At 46.4% G+C, this 19,486-nt stretch overlaps 2 non-coding genes across 2 annotated transcripts; both read left to right on the top strand.

Moving 5' to 3' along the window:
• The first annotated feature begins 1,578 nt into the window (after positions 1 to 1,578).
• Positions 1,579 to 1,650, top strand: TRNAA-CGC (transfer RNA alanine (anticodon CGC)). Its single transcript has one exon. It is a non-coding gene; the product is annotated as a tRNA-Ala (tRNA).
• Positions 1,651 to 11,399: 9,749 nt separating this feature from the next.
• On the top strand, positions 11,400 to 11,471 carry TRNAA-CGC (transfer RNA alanine (anticodon CGC)). The gene has a single exon. It is a non-coding gene; the product is annotated as a tRNA-Ala (tRNA).
• Positions 11,472 to 19,486: the final 8,015 nt, after the last annotated feature.

Genomic DNA, 19,486 nt, shown 5'->3' with positions numbered 1-19,486 from the left:
GGGCTTTTTATCCTGTACATAGGAATTAGGAGGATGTGTTCTTTTGCCATACTAAATCCTGTTCCTGAACGTCTTCTCTTTGGAGCCGATGATTGTGGACATGCACGGTGCACCATGCTTCAGTGTGATGTCTGCTTTTTTCATTGGAAGCCTGTTAGCCTGATCTCTTACCGGGATGACACAAGGCAGACTCGTTCAGACAGAGGGGCATTGGCTGAAAATAGTGTCTCCACCGGTCCCCCTGCTAGGCAGTGGTGTCATTCTGAGGTGCTGTGCACGCTCACCAACTATCACCCCCTCTGACCTTTCCCACCGCAGAACACCCTGAATGCATTCAGCGGGTTATGCTTCATTCTAGGGCTGCAATGGATCGCCTAGTGGCAAAACCAATGGAAGCACCATTGACCTTCCGCAGAATTCCACTGCTTGTCTGCCTAGAGAAGCGACATCTGCCGAGTGTGCTAGGGACACTCATGACGGCAGAGCTATAGAGTGGTGGGTCCACGTTGCTTTCCACTAGCCAGCAAATACAGAAGGACATCCGAAAGAGGTGTCAGTCTATCTAGCAACATATGTGGGCTTTCGGCTGGAGGAATTCCTGCGCGAAATGATGCTATCTCATTTTTGGTGTTTGAAGACATACATATATATATATATATATATATATATATTTATTTTTTCTCCATAACTACACTTCTCAAATCTGGGGCATCTATCCGAGATGGCTGTGTCACATTATGTGATGTCTCAGGCACCAACGTGATGAGATCGACCTGGCGCTTTAACTTTGTCATTGTAAGTAGTAAGATGTAATTTGGCAGTTGTCATGTTTTTTCATATGCACTACTGCAAACCCCTTTCCTTACTTAGCCCACTCCCTCCTGAAGCTTTTAGGTGTGATGAGGAAGCGTCCTCTCAGCGGGGATGTAGCTCAGTGGTAGAGCGCATGCTTTGCATGTATGAGGACCTGGGGCATTTCCACTTGTTTCTCTTTTTGACTGTCATATGATCTCTATCCACTAGATGGCCCTTTGAGCACAGTAATCCTCTGGTGGAAATCTTCCCCTGGAAGTCATCTCTTATGGAGAAGCAAAATGCACACTGCTTCAGTGTGACCATGAGGTTTTCCATTCTTGCTCCAGTTTTCCCTGCTCTTTTGCTAGTGCTTCACTCGGCAGAATGTTTTGACCAGAAGAGTTCTCCCTGAAAATTATGTCTGCGGGACAGACACACTGCATACCGAGGGGATGTAGCTCAGTGGTAGAGCACTTGCTTTGCATGGATGAGGCCCTGGGTCCAATCCCTGGCATCTCCAATTGTTTCCCTTTTTTTGACTGTCATATGGTCTCTGTCCACGAGATGGCTCTTTGAGCACGGTAATCCTCTGGTGGAATACTTCCCCTGGAAGTCATCTCTTATGGAGAAGCATAATGCACACTGCTTCAGCTGACCATGTGCTTTTCCAGTCTTGCTCCCGTTTTCCCTGGTCTTTTGCTAGTGCTTCAGTTGGCAGCATATTTTGACCGGAAGAATTCTCCCAGGAAAAGATGTCTGCAGGACAGGCCCACTGCACACCGAGGGGATGTAGCTCAGTGGTAGAGCGCATGCTTCGCATGTATGAGGTCCCGGGTTCAATCCCCGGCATCTCCATTTGCATAAACATCAGTGTGATTTTGTCCCGGTTATTTTGTATTTCACACTGCAACTCGGGCCATGATTATAGGATCATCGACATTCATATCTATTTGTCTGAGAAAACGCTGGTGCCCGTATGGCAAACCTGCCTATAATATATCACTGAGGTTTACGTCCCTGCCAGTGTCAACATCCTGTATGCCTTCACAATCACTACAAATAGAAATGCACAGAGAGAAACATCACACCACAGTTTTAACGGTGCAGAATCGTGAAAGTATTGGCATTGCCTTGCGTTTCTTTTCAGTCGATTGTTTTGGTTCCGAATGTATAGCTCCACCATTGTACCTTTGTAGCATATGATGCCTAGCTTTAAAAATAATTTGTTTTCACTGGATGTGGCCACAGATGTGCCTCTGTTGTCAACCTAAGTCGATCAGGTTCTGTAACTTGTTAGTTTTGAGCTGGAATATCCTACCAGCTCTGCTGCTGGGGCCTATCTCTGGCTTCTAAAAGCAAAAGTCTTGAACATATTGATATTTTTCATTAGTTGGTCAGGGGAATTGCATGGGGGGGCAGCCTTTCTGCATGTTTCTATGGACAACCAGACACAGGTGGCTCTAAAATGAAGTCTGCCATTTGGAAACTCCAATTCGACAGTTACCGTCAGTTCTGGGCGCTGTTAGTCCCAAGCAGCCAGCCAGCATCTGGTAGATTTCACAGTTCCTTGCTGGCAGTGGGGATGTAACTCAGTGGTAGAGCACATACTTGGGAAGTATGAGGCCACAGGTTCGATCCCAGGCATCTCCATGTGATATTTTTCCTCAATTGTGGGCTTTTTATCCTGTACATAGGAATTAGGATGATGTGTTCTTTTGCCATACTAAATCCTGTTCCTGAACGTCTTCTCTTTGGAGCCGATGATTGTGGACATGCACGGTGCACCATGCTTCAGTGTGATGTCTGCTTTTTTCATTGGAAGCCTGTTAGCCTGATCTCTTACCGGGATGACACAAGGCAGACTCGTTCAGACAGAGGGGCATTGGCTGAAAATAGTGTCTCCACCGGTCCCCCTGCTAGGCAGTGGTGTCATTCTGAGGTGCTGTGCACGCTCACCAACTATCACCCCCTCTGACCTTTCCCACCGCAGAACACCCTGAATGCATTCAGCGGGTTATGCTTCATTCTAGGGCTGCAATGGATCGCCTAGTGGCAAAACCAATGGAAGCACCATTGACCTTCCGCAGAATTCCACTGCTTGTCTGCCTAGAGAAGCGACATCTGCCGAGTGTGCTAGGGACACTCATGACGGCAGAGCTATAGAGTGGTGGGTCCACGTTGCTTTCCACTAGCCAGCAAATACAGAAGGACATCCGAAAGAGGTGTCAGTCTATCTAGCAACATATGTGGGCTTTCGGCTGGAGGAATTCCTGCGCGAAATGGTGCTATCTCATTTTTGGTGTTTGAAGACATACATATATATATATATATATATATATATATTTATTTTTTCTCCATAACTACACTTCTCAAATCTGGGGCATCTATCCGAGATGGCTGTGTCACATTATGTGATGTCTCAGGCACCAACGTGATGAGATCGACCTGGCGCTTTAACTTTGTCATTGTAAGTAGTAAGATGTAATTTGGCAGTTGTCATGTTTTTTCATATGCACTACTGCAAACCCCTTTCCTTACTTAGCCCACTCCCTCCTGAAGCTTTTAGGTGTGATGAGGAAGCGTCCTCTCAGCGGGGATGTAGCTCAGTGGTAGAGCGCATGCTTTGCATGTATGAGGACCTGGGGCATTTCCACTTGTTTCTCTTTTTGACTGTCATATGATCTCTATCCACTAGATGGCCCTTTGAGCACAGTAATCCTCTGGTGGAAATCTTCCCCTGGAAGTCATCTCTTATGGAGAAGCAAAATGCACACTGCTTCAGTGTGACCATGAGGTTTTCCATTCTTGCTCCAGTTTTCCCTGCTCTTTTGCTAGTGCTTCACTCGGCAGAATGTTTTGACCAGAAGAGTTCTCCCTGAAAATTATGTCTGCGGGACAGACACACTGCATACCGAGGGGATGTAGCTCAGTGGTAGAGCACTTGCTTTGCATGGATGAGGCCCTGGGTCCAATCCCTGGCATCTCCAATTGTTTCCCTTTTTTTGACTGTCATATGGTCTCTGTCCACGAGATGGCTCTTTGAGCACGGTAATCCTCTGGTGGAATACTTCCCCTGGAAGTCATCTCTTATGGAGAAGCATAATGCACACTGCTTCAGCTGACCATGTGCTTTTCCAGTCTTGCTCCCGTTTTCCCTGGTCTTTTGCTAGTGCTTCAGTTGGCAGCATATTTTGACCGGAAGAATTCTCCCAGGAAAAGATGTCTGCAGGACAGGCCCACTGCACACCGAGGGGATGTAGCTCAGTGGTAGAGCGCATGCTTCGCATGTATGAGGTCCCGATCTCCATTTGCATAAACATCAGTGTGATTGTGTCCCGGTTATTTTGTATTTCACACTGCAACTCGGGCCATGATTATAGGATCATCGACATTCATATCTATTTGTCTGAGAAAACGCTGGTGCCCGTATGGCAAACCTGCCTATAATATATCACTGAGGTTTACGTCCCTGCCAGTGTCAACATCCTGTATGCCTTCACAATCACTACAAATAGAAATGCACAGAGAGAAACATCACACCACAGTTTTAACGGTGCAGAATCGTGAAAGTATTGGCATTGCCTTGCGTTTCTTTTCAGTCGATTGTTTTGGTTCCGAATGTATAGCTCCACCATTGTACCTTTGTAGCATATGATGCCTAGCTTTAAAAATAATTTGTTTTCACTGGATGTGGCCACAGATGTGCCTCTGTTGTCAACCTAAGTCGATCAGGTTCTGTAACTTGTTAGTTTTGAGCTGGAATATCCTACCAGCTCTGCTGCTGGGGCCTATCTCTGGCTTCTAAAAGCAAAAGTCTTGAACATATTGATATTTTTCATTAGTTGGTCAGGGGAATTGCATGGGGGGGCAGCCTTTCTGCATGTTTCTATGGACAACCAGACACAGGTGGCTCTAAAATGAAGTCTGCCATTTGGAAACTCCAATTCGACAGTTACCGTCAGTTCTGGGCGCTGTTAGTCCCAAGCAGCCAGCCAGCATCTGGTAGATTTCACAGTTCCTTGCTGGCAGTGGGGATGTAACTCAGTGGTAGAGCACATACTTGGGAAGTATGAGGCCACAGGTTCGATCCCAGGCATCTCCATGTGATATTTTTCCTCAATTGTGGGCTTTTTATCCTGTACATAGGAATTAGGATGATGTGTTCTTTTGCCATACTAAATCCTGTTCCTGAACGTCTTCTCTTTGGAGCCGATGATTGTGGACATGCACGGTGCACCATGCTTCAGTGTGATGTCTGCTTTTTTCATTGGAAGCCTGTTAGCCTGATCTCTTACCGGGATGACACAAGGCAGACTCGTTCAGACAGAGGGGCATTGGCTGAAAATAGTGTCTCCACCGGTCCCCCTGCTAGGCAGTGGTGTCATTCTGAGGTGCTGTGCACGCTCACCAACTATCACCCCCTCTGACCTTTCCCACCGCAGAACACCCTGAATGCATTCAGCGGGTTATGCTTCATTCTAGGGCTGCAATGGATCGCCTAGTGGCAAAACCAATGGAAGCACCATTGACCTTCCGCAGAATTCCACTGCTTGTCTGCCTAGAGAAGCGACATCTGCCGAGTGTGCTAGGGACACTCATGACGGCAGAGCTATAGAGTGGTGGGTCCACGTTGCTTTCCACTAGCCAGCAAATACAGAAGGACATCCGAAAGAGGTGTCAGTCTATCTAGCAACATATGTGGGCTTTCGGCTGGAGGAATTCCTGCGCGAAATGGTGCTATCTCATTTTTGGTGTTTGAAGACATACATATATATATATATATATATATATATATTTATTTTTTCTCCATAACTACACTTCTCAAATCTGGGGCATCTATCCGAGATGGCTGTGTCACATTATGTGATGTCTCAGGCACCAACGTGATGAGATCGACCTGGCGCTTTAACTTTGTCATTGTAAGTAGTAAGATGTAATTTGGCAGTTGTCATGTTTTTTCATATGCACTACTGCAAACCCCTTTCCTTACTTAGCCCACTCCCTCCTGAAGCTTTTAGGTGTGATGAGGAAGCGTCCTCTCAGCGGGGATGTAGCTCAGTGGTAGAGCGCATGCTTTGCATGTATGAGGACCTGGGGCATTTCCACTTGTTTCTCTTTTTGACTGTCATATGATCTCTATCCACTAGATGGCCCTTTGAGCACAGTAATCCTCTGGTGGAAATCTTCCCCTGGAAGTCATCTCTTATGGAGAAGCAAAATGCACACTGCTTCAGTGTGACCATGAGGTTTTCCATTCTTGCTCCAGTTTTCCCTGCTCTTTTGCTAGTGCTTCACTCGGCAGAATGTTTTGACCAGAAGAGTTCTCCCTGAAAATTATGTCTGCGGGACAGACACACTGCATACCGAGGGGATGTAGCTCAGTGGTAGAGCACTTGCTTTGCATGGATGAGGCCCTGGGTCCAATCCCTGGCATCTCCAATTGTTTCCCTTTTTTTGACTGTCATATGGTCTCTGTCCACGAGATGGCTCTTTGAGCACGGTAATCCTCTGGTGGAATACTTCCCCTGGAAGTCATCTCTTATGGAGAAGCATAATGCACACTGCTTCAGCTGACCATGTGCTTTTCCAGTCTTGCTCCCGTTTTCCCTGGTCTTTTGCTAGTGCTTCAGTTGGCAGCATATTTTGACCGGAAGAATTCTCCCAGGAAAAGATGTCTGCAGGACAGGCCCACTGCACACCGAGGGGATGTAGCTCAGTGGTAGAGCGCATGCTTCGCATGTATGAGGTCCCGATCTCCATTTGCATAAACATCAGTGTGATTGTGTCCCGGTTATTTTGTATTTCACACTGCAACTCGGGCCATGATTATAGGATCATCGACATTCATATCTATTTGTCTGAGAAAACGCTGGTGCCCGTATGGCAAACCTGCCTATAATATATCACTGAGGTTTACGTCCCTGCCAGTGTCAACATCCTGTATGCCTTCACAATCACTACAAATAGAAATGCACAGAGAGAAACATCACACCACAGTTTTAACGGTGCAGAATCGTGAAAGTATTGGCATTGCCTTGCGTTTCTTTTCAGTCGATTGTTTTGGTTCCGAATGTATAGCTCCACCATTGTACCTTTGTAGCATATGATGCCTAGCTTTAAAAATAATTTGTTTTCACTGGATGTGGCCACAGATGTGCCTCTGTTGTCAACCTAAGTCGATCAGGTTCTGTAACTTGTTAGTTTTGAGCTGGAATATCCTACCAGCTCTGCTGCTGGGGCCTATCTCTGGCTTCTAAAAGCAAAAGTCTTGAACATATTGATATTTTTCATTAGTTGGTCAGGGGAATTGCATGGGGGGGCAGCCTTTCTGCATGTTTCTATGGACAACCAGACACAGGTGGCTCTAAAATGAAGTCTGCCATTTGGAAACTCCAATTCGACAGTTACCGTCAGTTCTGGGCGCTGTTAGTCCCAAGCAGCCAGCCAGCATCTGGTAGATTTCACAGTTCCTTGCTGGCAGTGGGCATGTAACTCAGTGGTAGAGCACATACTTGGGAAGTATGAGGCCACAGGTTCGATCCCAGGCATCTCCATGTGATATTTTTCCTCAATTGTGGGCTTTTCATCCTGTACATAGGAATTAGGATGATGTGTTCTTTTGCCATACTAAATCCTGTTCCTGAACGTCTTCTCTTTGGAGCCGATGATTGTGGACATGCACGGTGCACCATGCTTCAGTGTGATGTCTGCTTTTTTCATTGGAAGCCTGTTAGCCTGATCTCTTACCGGGATGACACAAGGCAGACTCGTTCAGACAGAGGGGCATTGGCTGAAAATAGTGTCTCCACCGGTCCCCCTGCTAGGCAGTGGTGTCATTCTGAGGTGCTGTGCACGCTCACCAACTATCACCCCCTCTGACCTTTCCCACCGCAGAACACCCTGAATGCATTCAGCGGGTTATGCTTCATTCTAGGGCTGCAATGGATCGCCTAGTGGCAAAACCAATGGAAGCACCATTGACCTTCCGCAGAATTCCACTGCTTGTCTGCCTAGAGAAGCGACATCTGCCGAGTGTGCTAGGGACACTCATGACGGCAGAGCTATAGAGTGGTGGGTCCACGTTGCTTTCCACTAGCCAGCAAATACAGAAGGACATCCGAAAGAGGTGTCAGTCTATCTAGCAACATATGTGGGCTTTCGGCTGGAGGAATTCCTGCGCGAAATGGTGCTATCTCATTTTTGGTGTTTGAAGACATACATATATATATATATATATATATATATATTTATTTTTTCTCCATAACTACACTTCTCAAATCTGGGGCATCTATCCGAGATGGCTGTGTCACATTATGTGATGTCTCAGGCACCAACGTGATGAGATCGACCTGGCGCTTTAACTTTGTCATTGTAAGTAGTAAGATGTAATTTGGCAGTTGTCATGTTTTTTCATATGCACTACTGCAAACCCCTTTCCTTACTTAGCCCACTCCCTCCTGAAGCTTTTAGGTGTGATGAGGAAGCGTCCTCTCAGCGGGGATGTAGCTCAGTGGTAGAGCGCATGCTTTGCATGTATGAGGACCTGGGGCATTTCCACTTGTTTCTCTTTTTGACTGTCATATGATCTCTATCCACTAGATGGCCCTTTGAGCACAGTAATCCTCTGGTGGAAATCTTCCCCTGGAAGTCATCTCTTATGGAGAAGCAAAATGCACACTGCTTCAGTGTGACCATGAGGTTTTCCATTCTTGCTCCAGTTTTCCCTGCTCTTTTGCTAGTGCTTCACTCGGCAGAATGTTTTGACCAGAAGAGTTCTCCCTGAAAATTATGTCTGCGGGACAGACACACTGCATACCGAGGGGATGTAGCTCAGTGGTAGAGCACTTGCTTTGCATGGATGAGGCCCTGGGTCCAATCCCTGGCATCTCCAATTGTTTCCCTTTTTTTGACTGTCATATGGTCTCTGTCCACGAGATGGCTCTTTGAGCACGGTAATCCTCTGGTGGAATACTTCCCCTGGAAGTCATCTCTTATGGAGAAGCATAATGCACACTGCTTCAGCTGACCATGTGCTTTTCCAGTCTTGCTCCCGTTTTCCCTGGTCTTTTGCTAGTGCTTCAGTTGGCAGCATATTTTGACCGGAAGAATTCTCCCAGGAAAAGATGTCTGCAGGACAGGCCCACTGCACACCGAGGGGATGTAGCTCAGTGGTAGAGCGCATGCTTCGCATGTATGAGGTCCCGATCTCCATTTGCATAAACATCAGTGTGATTTTGTCCCGGTTATTTTGTATTTCACACTGCAACTCGGGCCATGATTATAGGATCATCGACATTCATATCTATTTGTCTGAGAAAACGCTGGTGCCCGTATGGCAAACCTGCCTATAATATATCACTGAGGTTTACGTCCCTGCCAGTGTCAACATCCTGTATGCCTTCACAATCACTACAAATAGAAATGCACAGAGAGAAACATCACACCACAGTTTTAACGGTGCAGAATCGTGAAAGTATTGGCATTGCCTTGCGTTTCTTTTCAGTCGATTGTTTTGGTTCCGAATGTATAGCTCTACCATTGTACCTTTGTAGCATATGATGCCTAGCTTTAAAAATAATTTGTTTTCACTGGATGTGGCCACAGATGTGCCTCTGTTGTCAACCTAAGTCGATCAGGTTCTGTAACTTGTTAGTTTTGAGCTGGAATATCCTACCAGCTCTGCTGCTGGGGCCTATCTCTGGCTTCTAAAAGCAAAAGTCTTGAACATATTGATATTTTTCATTAGTTGGTCAGGGGAATTGCATGGGGGGGCAGCCTTTCTGCATGTTTCTATGGACAACCAGACACAGGTGGCTCTAAAATGAAGTCTGCCATTTGGAAACTCCAATTCGACAGTTACCGTCAGTTCTGGGCGCTGTTAGTCCCAAGCAGCCAGCCAGCATCTGGTAGATTTCACAGTTCCTTGCTGGCAGTGGGCATGTAACTCAGTGGTAGAGCACATACTTGGGAAGTATGAGGCCACAGGTTCGATCCCAGGCATCTCCATGTGATATTTTTCCTCAATTGTGGGCTTTTTATCCTGTACATAGGAATTAGGATGATGTGTTCTTTTGCCATACTAAATCCTGTTCCTGAACGTCTTCTCTTTGGAGCCGATGATTGTGGACATGCACGGTGCACCATGCTTCAGTGTGATGTCTGCTTTTTTCATTGGAAGCCTGTTAGCCTGATCTCTTACCGGGATGACACAAGGCAGACTCGTTCAGACAGAGGGGCATTGGCTGAAAATAGTGTCTCCACTGGTCCCCCTGCTAGGCAGTGGTGTCATTCTGAGGTGCTGTGCACGCTCACCAACTATCACCCCCTCTGACCTTTCCCACCGCAGAACACCCTGAATGCATTCAGCGGGTTATGCTTCATTCTAGGGCTGCAATGGATCGCCTAGTGGCAAAACCAATGGAAGCACCATTGACCTTCCGCAGAATTCCACTGCTTGTCTGCCTAGAGAAGCGACATCTGCCGAGTGTGCTAGGGACACTCATGACGGCAGAGCTATAGAGTGGTGGGTCCACGTTGCTTTCCACTAGCCAGCAAATACAGAAGGACATCCGAAAGAGGTGTCAGTCTATCTAGCAACATATGTGGGCTTTCGGCTGGAGGAATTCCTGCGCGAAATGATGCTATCTCATTTTTGGTGTTTGAAGACATACATATATATATATATATATATATATATTTATTTTTTCTCCATAACTACACTTCTCAAATCTGGGGCATCTATCCGAGATGGCTGTGTCACATTATGTGATGTCTCAGGCACCAACGTGATGAGATCGACCTGGCGCTTTAACTTTGTCATTGTAAGTAGTAAGATGTAATTTGGCAGTTGTCATGTTTTTTCATATGCACTACTGCAAACCCCTTTCCTTACTTAGCCCACTCCCTCCTGAAGCTTTTAGGTGTGATGAGGAAGCGTCCTCTCAGCGGGGATGTAGCTCAGTGGTAGAGCGCATGCTTTGCATGTATGAGGACCTGGGGCATTTCCACTTGTTTCTCTTTTTGACTGTCATATGATCTCTATCCACTAGATGGCCCTTTGAGCACAGTAATCCTCTGGTGGAAATCTTCCCCTGGAAGTCATCTCTTATGGAGAAGCAAAATGCACACTGCTTCAGTGTGACCATGAGGTTTTCCATTCTTGCTCCAGTTTTCCCTGCTCTTTTGCTAGTGCTTCACTCGGCAGAATGTTTTGACCAGAAGAGTTCTCCCTGAAAATTATGTCTGCGGGACAGACACACTGCATACCGAGGGGATGTAGCTCAGTGGTAGAGCACTTGCTTTGCATGGATGAGGCCCTGGGTCCAATCCCTGGCATCTCCAATTGTTTCCCTTTTTTTGACTGTCATATGGTCTCTGTCCACGAGATGGCTCTTTGAGCACGGTAATCCTCTGGTGGAATACTTCCCCTGGAAGTCATCTCTTATGGAGAAGCATAATGCACACTGCTTCAGCTGACCATGTGCTTTTCCAGTCTTGCTCCCGTTTTCCCTGGTCTTTTGCTAGTGCTTCAGTTGGCAGCATATTTTGACCGGAAGAATTCTCCCAGGAAAAGATGTCTGCAGGACAGGCCCACTGCACACCGAGGGGATGTAGCTCAGTGGTAGAGCGCATGCTTCGCATGTATGAGGTCCCGGGTTCAATCCCCGGCATCTCCATTTGCATAAACATCAGTGTGATTTTGTCCCGGTTATTTTGTATTTCACACTGCAACTCGGGCCATGATTATAGGATCATCGACATTCATATCTATTTGTCTGAGAAAACGCTGGTGCCCGTATGGCAAACCTGCCTATAATATATCACTGAGGTTTACGTCCCTGCCAGTGTCAACATCCTGTATGCCTTCACAATCACTACAAATAGAAATGCACAGAGAGAAACATCACACCACAGTTTTAACGGTGCAGAATCGTGAAAGTATTGGCATTGCCTTGCGTTTCTTTTCAGTCGATTGTTTTGGTTCCGAATGTATAGCTCCACCATTGTACCTTTGTAGCATATGATGCCTAGCTTTAAAAATAATTTGTTTTCACTGGATGTGGCCACAGATGTGCCTCTGTTGTCAACCTAAGTCGATCAGGTTCTGTAACTTGTTAGTTTTGAGCTGGAATATCCTACCAGCTCTGCTGCTGGGGCCTATCTCTGGCTTCTAAAAGCAAAAGTCTTGAACATATTGATATTTTTCATTAGTTGGTCAGGGGAATTGCATGGGGGGGCAGCCTTTCTGCATGTTTCTATGGACAACCAGACACAGGTGGCTCTAAAATGAAGTCTGCCATTTGGAAACTCCAATTCGACAGTTACCGTCAGTTCTGGGCGCTGTTAGTCCCAAGCAGCCAGCCAGCATCTGGTAGATTTCACAGTTCCTTGCTGGCAGTGGGGATGTAACTCAGTGGTAGAGCACATACTTGGGAAGTATGAGGCCACAGGTTCGATCCCAGGCATCTCCATGTGATATTTTTCCTCAATTGTGGGCTTTTTATCCTGTACATAGGAATTAGGATGATGTGTTCTTTTGCCATACTAAATCCTGTTCCTGAACGTCTTCTCTTTGGAGCCGATGATTGTGGACATGCACGGTGCACCATGCTTCAGTGTGATGTCTGCTTTTTTCATTGGAAGCCTGTTAGCCTGATCTCTTACCGGGATGACACAAGGCAGACTCGTTCAGACAGAGGGGCATTGGCTGAAAATAGTGTCTCCACCGGTCCCCCTGCTAGGCAGTGGTGTCATTCTGAGGTGCTGTGCACGCTCACCAACTATCACCCCCTCTGACCTTTCCCACCGCAGAACACCCTGAATGCATTCAGCGGGTTATGCTTCATTCTAGGGCTGCAATGGATCGCCTAGTGGCAAAACCAATGGAAGCACCATTGACCTTCCGCAGAATTCCACTGCTTGTCTGCCTAGAGAAGCGACATCTGCCGAGTGTGCTAGGGACACTCATGACGGCAGAGCTATAGAGTGGTGGGTCCACGTTGCTTTCCACTAGCCAGCAAATACAGAAGGACATCCGAAAGAGGTGTCAGTCTATCTAGCAACATATGTGGGCTTTCGGCTGGAGGAATTCCTGCGCGAAATGGTGCTATCTCATTTTTGGTGTTTGAAGACATACATATATATATATATATATATATATATTTATTTTTTCTCCATAACTACACTTCTCAAATCTGGGGCATCTATCCGAGATGGCTGTGTCACATTATGTGATGTCTCAGGCACCAACGTGATGAGATCGACCTGGCGCTTTAACTTTGTCATTGTAAGTAGTAAGATGTAATTTGGCAGTTGTCATGTTTTTTCATATGCACTACTGCAAACCCCTTTCCTTACTTAGCCCACTCCCTCCTGAAGCTTTTAGGTGTGATGAGGAAGCGTCCTCTCAGCGGGGATGTAGCTCAGTGGTAGAGCGCATGCTTTGCATGTATGAGGACCTGGGGCATTTCCACTTGTTTCTCTTTTTGACTGTCATATGATCTCTATCCACTAGATGGCCCTTTGAGCACAGTAATCCTCTGGTGGAAATCTTCCCCTGGAAGTCATCTCTTATGGAGAAGCAAAATGCACACTGCTTCAGTGTGACCATGAGGTTTTCCATTCTTGCTCCAGTTTTCCCTGCTCTTTTGCTAGTGCTTCACTCGGCAGAATGTTTTGACCAGAAGAGTTCTCCCTGAAAATTATGTCTGCGGGACAGACACACTGCATACCGAGGGGATGTAGCTCAGTGGTAGAGCACTTGCTTTGCATGGATGAGGCCCTGGGTCCAATCCCTGGCATCTCCAATTGTTTCCCTTTTTTTGACTGTCATATGGTCTCTGTCCACGAGATGGCTCTTTGAGCACGGTAATCCTCTGGTGGAATACTTCCCCTGGAAGTCATCTCTTATGGAGAAGCATAATGCACACTGCTTCAGCTGACCATGTGCTTTTCCAGTCTTGCTCCCGTTTTCCCTGGTCTTTTGCTAGTGCTTCAGTTGGCAGCATATTTTGACCGGAAGAATTCTCCCAGGAAAAGATGTCTGCAGGACAGGCCCACTGCACACCGAGGGGATGTAGCTCAGTGGTAGAGCGCATGCTTCGCATGTATGAGGTCCCGATCTCCATTTGCATAAACATCAGTGTGATTTTGTCCCGGTTATTTTGTATTTCACACTGCAACTCGGGCCATGATTATAGGATCATCGACATTCATATCTATTTGTCTGAGAAAACGCTGGTGCCCGTATGGCAAACCTGCCTATAATATATCACTGAGGTTTACGTCCCTGCCAGTGTCAACATCCTGTATGCCTTCACAATCACTACAAATAGAAATGCACAGAGAGAAACATCACACCACAGTTTTAACGGTGCAGAATCGTGAAAGTATTGGCATTGCCTTGCGTTTCTTTTCAGTCGATTGTTTTGGTTCCGAATGTATAGCTCCACCATTGTACCTTTGTAGCATATGATGCCTAGCTTTAAAAATAATTTGTTTTCACTGGATGTGGCCACAGATGTGCCTCTGTTGTCAACCTAAGTCGATCAGGTTCTGTAACTTGTTAGTTTTGAGCTGGAATATCCTACCAGCTCTGCTGCTGGGGCCTATCTCTGGCTTCTAAAAGCAAAAGTCTTGAACATATTGATATTTTTCATTAGTTGGTCAGGGGAATTGCATGGGGGGGCAGCCTTTCTGCATGTTTCTATGGACAACCAGACACAGGTGGCTCTAAAATGAAGTCTGCCATTTGGAAACTCCAATTCGACAGTTACCGTCAGTTCTGGGCGCTGTTAGTCCCAAGCAGCCAGCCAGCATCTGGTAGATTTCACAGTTCCTTGCTGGCAGTGGGCATGTAACTCAGTGGTAGAGCACATACTTGGGAAGTATGAGGCCACAGGTTCGATCCCAGGCATCTCCATGTGATATTTTTCCTCAATTGTGGGCTTTTCATCCTGTACATAGGAATTAGGATGATGTGTTCTTTTGCCATACTAAATCCTGTTCCTGAACGTCTTCTCTTTGGAGCCGATGATTGTGGACATGCACGGTGCACCATGCTTCAGTGTGATGTCTGCTTTTTTCATTGGAAGCCTGTTAGCCTGATCTCTTACCGGGATGACACAAGGCAGACTCGTTCAGACAGAGGGGCATTGGCTGAAAATAGTGTCTCCACCGGTCCCCCTGCTAGGCAGTGGTGTCATTCTGAGGTGCTGTGCACGCTCACCAACTATCACCCCCTCTGACCTTTCCCACCGCAGAACACCCTGAATGCATTCAGCGGGTTATGCTTCATTCTAGGGCTGCAATGGATCGCCTAGTGGCAAAACCAATGGAAGCACCATTGACCTTCCGCAGAATTCCACTGCTTGTCTGCCTAGAGAAGCGACATCTGCCGAGTGTGCTAGGGACACTCATGACGGCAGAGCTATAGAGTGGTGGGTCCACGTTGCTTTCCACTAGCCAGCAAATACAGAAGGACATCCGAAAGAGGTGTCAGTCTATCTAGCAACATATGTGGGCTTTCGGCTGGAGGAATTCCTGCGCGAAATGGTGCTATCTCATTTTTGGTGTTTGAAGACATACATATATATATATATATATATATATATTTATTTTTTCTCCATAACTACACTTCTCAAATCTGGGGCATCTATCCGAGATGGCTGTGTCACATTATGTGATGTCTCAGGCACCAACGTGATGAGATCGACCTGGCGCTTTAACTTTGTCATTGTAAGTAGTAAGATGTAATTTGGCAGTTGTCATGTTTTTTCATATGCACTACTGCAAACCCCTTTCCTTACTTAGCCCACTCCCTCCTGAAGCTTTTAGGTGTGATGAGGAAGCGTCCTCTCAGCGGGGATGTAGCTCAGTGGTAGAGCGCATGCTTTGCATGTATGAGGACCTGGGGCATTTCCACTTGTTTCTCTTTTTGACTGTCATATGATCTCTATCCACTAGATGGCCCTTTGAGCACAGTAATCCTCTGGTGGAAATCTTCCCCTGGAAGTCATCTCTTATGGAGAAGCAAAATGCACACTGCTTCAGTGTGACCATGAGGTTTTCCATTCTTGCTCCAGTTTTCCCTGCTCTTTTGCTAGTGCTTCACTCGGCAGAATGTTTTGACCAGAAGAGTTCTCCCTGAAAATTATGTCTGCGGGACAGACACACTGCATACCGAGGGGATGTAGCTCAGTGGTAGAGCACTTGCTTTGCATGGATGAGGCCCTGGGTCCAATCCCTGGCATCTCCAATTGTTTCCCTTTTTTTGACTGTCATATGGTCTCTGTCCACGAGATGGCTCTTTGAGCACGGTAATCCTCTGGTGGAATACTTCCCCTGGAAGTCATCTCTTATGGAGAAGCATAATGCACACTGCTTCAGCTGACCATGTGCTTTTCCAGTCTTGCTCCCGTTTTCCCTGGTCTTTTGCTAGTGCTTCAGTTGGCAGCATATTTTGACCGGAAGAATTCTCCCAGGAAAAGATGTCTGCAGGACAGGCCCACTGCACACCGAGGGGATGTAGCTCAGTGGTAGAGCGCATGCTTCGCATGTATGAGGTCCCGATCTCCATTTGCATAAACATCAGTGTGATTTTGTCCCGGTTATTTTGTATTTCACACTGCAACTCGGGCCATGATTATAGGATCATCGACATTCATATCTATTTGTCTGAGAAAACGCTGGTGCCCGTATGGCAAACCTGCCTATAATATATCACTGAGGTTTACGTCCCTGCCAGTGTCAACATCCTGTATGCCTTCACAATCACTACAAATAGAAATGCACAGAGAGAAACATCACACCACAGTTTTAACGGTGCAGAATCGTGAAAGTATTGGCATTGCCTTGCGTTTCTTTTCAGTCGATTGTTTTGGTTCCGAATGTATAGCTCCACCATTGTACCTTTGTAGCATATGATGCCTAGCTTTAAAAATAATTTGTTTTCACTGGATGTGGCCACAGATGTGCCTCTGTTGTCAACCTAAGTCGATCAGGTTCTGTAACTTGTTAGTTTTGAGCTGGAATATCCTACCAGCTCTGCTGCTGGGGCCTATCTCTGGCTTCTAAAAGCAAAAGTCTTGAACATATTGATATTTTTCATTAGTTGGTCAGGGGAATTGCATGGGGGGGCAGCCTTTCTGCATGTTTCTATGGACAACCAGACACAGGTGGCTCTAAAATGAAGTCTGCCATTTGGAAACTCCAATTCGACAGTTACCGTCAGTTCTGGGCGCTGTTAGTCCCAAGCAGCCAGCCAGCATCTGGTAGATTTCACAGTTCCTTGCTGGCAGTGGGCATGTAACTCAGTGGTAGAGCACATACTTGGGAAGTATGAGGCCACAGGTTCGATCCCAGGCATCTCCATGTGATATTTTTCCTCAATTGTGGGCTTTTCATCCTGTACATAGGAATTAGGATGATGTGTTCTTTTGCCATACTAAATCCTGTTCCTGAACGTCTTCTCTTTGGAGCCGATGATTGTGGACATGCACGGTGCACCATGCTTCAGTGTGATGTCTGCTTTTTTCATTGGAAGCCTGTTAGCCTGATCTCTTACCGGGATGACACAAGGCAGACTCGTTCAGACAGAGGGGCATTGGCTGAAAATAGTGTCTCCACCGGTCCCCCTGCTAGGCAGTGGTGTCATTCTGAGGTGCTGTGCACGCTCACCAACTATCACCCCCTCTGACCTTTCCCACCGCAGAACACCCTGAATGCATTCAGCGGGTTATGCTTCATTCTAGGGCTGCAATGGATCGCCTAGTGGCAAAACCAATGGAAGCACCATTGACCTTCCGCAGAATTCCACTGCTTGTCTGCCTAGAGAAGCGACATCTGCCGAGTGTGCTAGGGACACTCATGACGGCAGAGCTATAGAGTGGTGGGTCCACGTTGCTTTCCACTAGCCAGCAAATACAGAAGGACATCCGAAAGAGGTGTCAGTCTATCTAGCAACATATGTGGGCTTTCGGCTGGAGGAATTCCTGCGCGAAATGGTGCTATCTCATTTTTGGTGTTTGAAGACATACATATATATATATATATATATATATATTTATTTTTTCTCCATAACTACACTTCTCAAATCTGGGGCATCTATCCGAGATGGCTGTGTCACATTATGTGATGTCTCAGGCACCAACGTGATGAGATCGACCTGGCGCTTTAACTTTGTCATTGTAAGTAGTAAGATGTAATTTGGCAGTTGTCATGTTTTTTCATATGCACTACTGCAAACCCCTTTCCTTACTTAGCCCACTCCCTCCTGAAGCTTTTAGGTGTGATGAGGAAGCGTCCTCTCAGCGGGGATGTAGCTCAGTGGTAGAGCGCATGCTTTGCATGTATGAGGACCTGGGGCATTTCCACTTGTTTCTCTTTTTGACTGTCATATGATCTCTATCCACTAGATGGCCCTTTGAGCACAGTAATCCTCTGGTGGAAATCTTCCCCTGGAAGTCATCTCTTATGGAGAAGCAAAATGCACACTGCTTCAGTGTGACCATGAGGTTTTCCATTCTTGCTCCAGTTTTCCCTGCTCTTTTGCTAGTGCTTCACTCGGCAGAATGTTTTGACCAGAAGAGTTCTCCCTGAAAATTATGTCTGCGGGACAGACACACTGCATACCGAGGGGATGTAGCTCAGTGGTAGAGCACTTGCTTTGCATGGATGAGGCCCTGGGTCCAATCCCTGGCATCTCCAATTGTTTCCCTTTTTTTGACTGTCATATGGTCTCTGTCCACGAGATGGCTCTTTGAGCACGGTAATCCTCTGGTGGAATACTTCCCCTGGAAGTCATCTCTTATGGAGAAGCATAATGCACACTGCTTCAGCTGACCATGTGCTTTTCCAGTCTTGCTCCCGTTTTCCCTGGTCTTTTGCTAGTGCTTCAGTTGGCAGCATATTTTGACCGGAAGAATTCTCCCAGGAAAAGATGTCTGCAGGACAGGCCCACTGCACACCGAGGGGATGTAGCTCAGTGGTAGAGCGCATGCTTCGCATGTATGAGGTCCCGATCTCCATTTGCATAAACATCAGTGTGATTTTGTCCCGGTTATTTTGTATTTCACACTGCAACTCGGGCCATGATTATAGGATCATCGACATTCATATCTATTTGTCTGAGAAAACGCTGGTGCCCGTATGGCAAACCTGCCTATAATATATCACTGAGGTTTACGTCCCTGCCAGTGTCAACATCCTGTATGCCTTCACAATCACTACAAATAGAAATGCACAGAGAGAAACATCACACCACAGTTTTAACGGTGCAGAATCGTGAAAGTATTGGCATTGCCTTGCGTTTCTTTTCAGTCGATTGTTTTGGTTCCGAATGTATAGCTCTACCATTGTACCTTTGTAGCATATGATGCCTAGCTTTAAAAATAATTTGTTTTCACTGGATGTGGCCACAGATGTGCCTCTGTTGTCAACCTAAGTCGATCAGGTTCTGTAACTTGTTAGTTTTGAGCTGGAATATCCTACCAGCTCTGCTGCTGGGGCCTATCTCTGGCTTCTAAAAGCAAAAGTCTTGAACATATTGATATTTTTCATTAGTTGGTCAGGGGAATTGCATGGGGGGGCAGCCTTTCTGCATGTTTCTATGGACAACCAGACACAGGTGGCTCTAAAATGAAGTCTGCCATTTGGAAACTCCAATTCGACAGTTACCGTCAGTTCTGGGCGC

This window comes from Ambystoma mexicanum (genome assembly GCF_040938575.1).
Source record: "Ambystoma mexicanum isolate Mex_15411 chromosome 12 unlocalized genomic scaffold, UKY_AmexF1_1 Mex_chr12_unloc.1, whole genome shotgun sequence".
NCBI classification, from domain to species: Eukaryota; Metazoa; Chordata; class Amphibia; order Caudata; family Ambystomatidae; genus Ambystoma; species Ambystoma mexicanum.
Note: the sequence above shows the minus strand (reverse complement) of the source record. Positions and strands in the feature narration are given on the sequence as shown.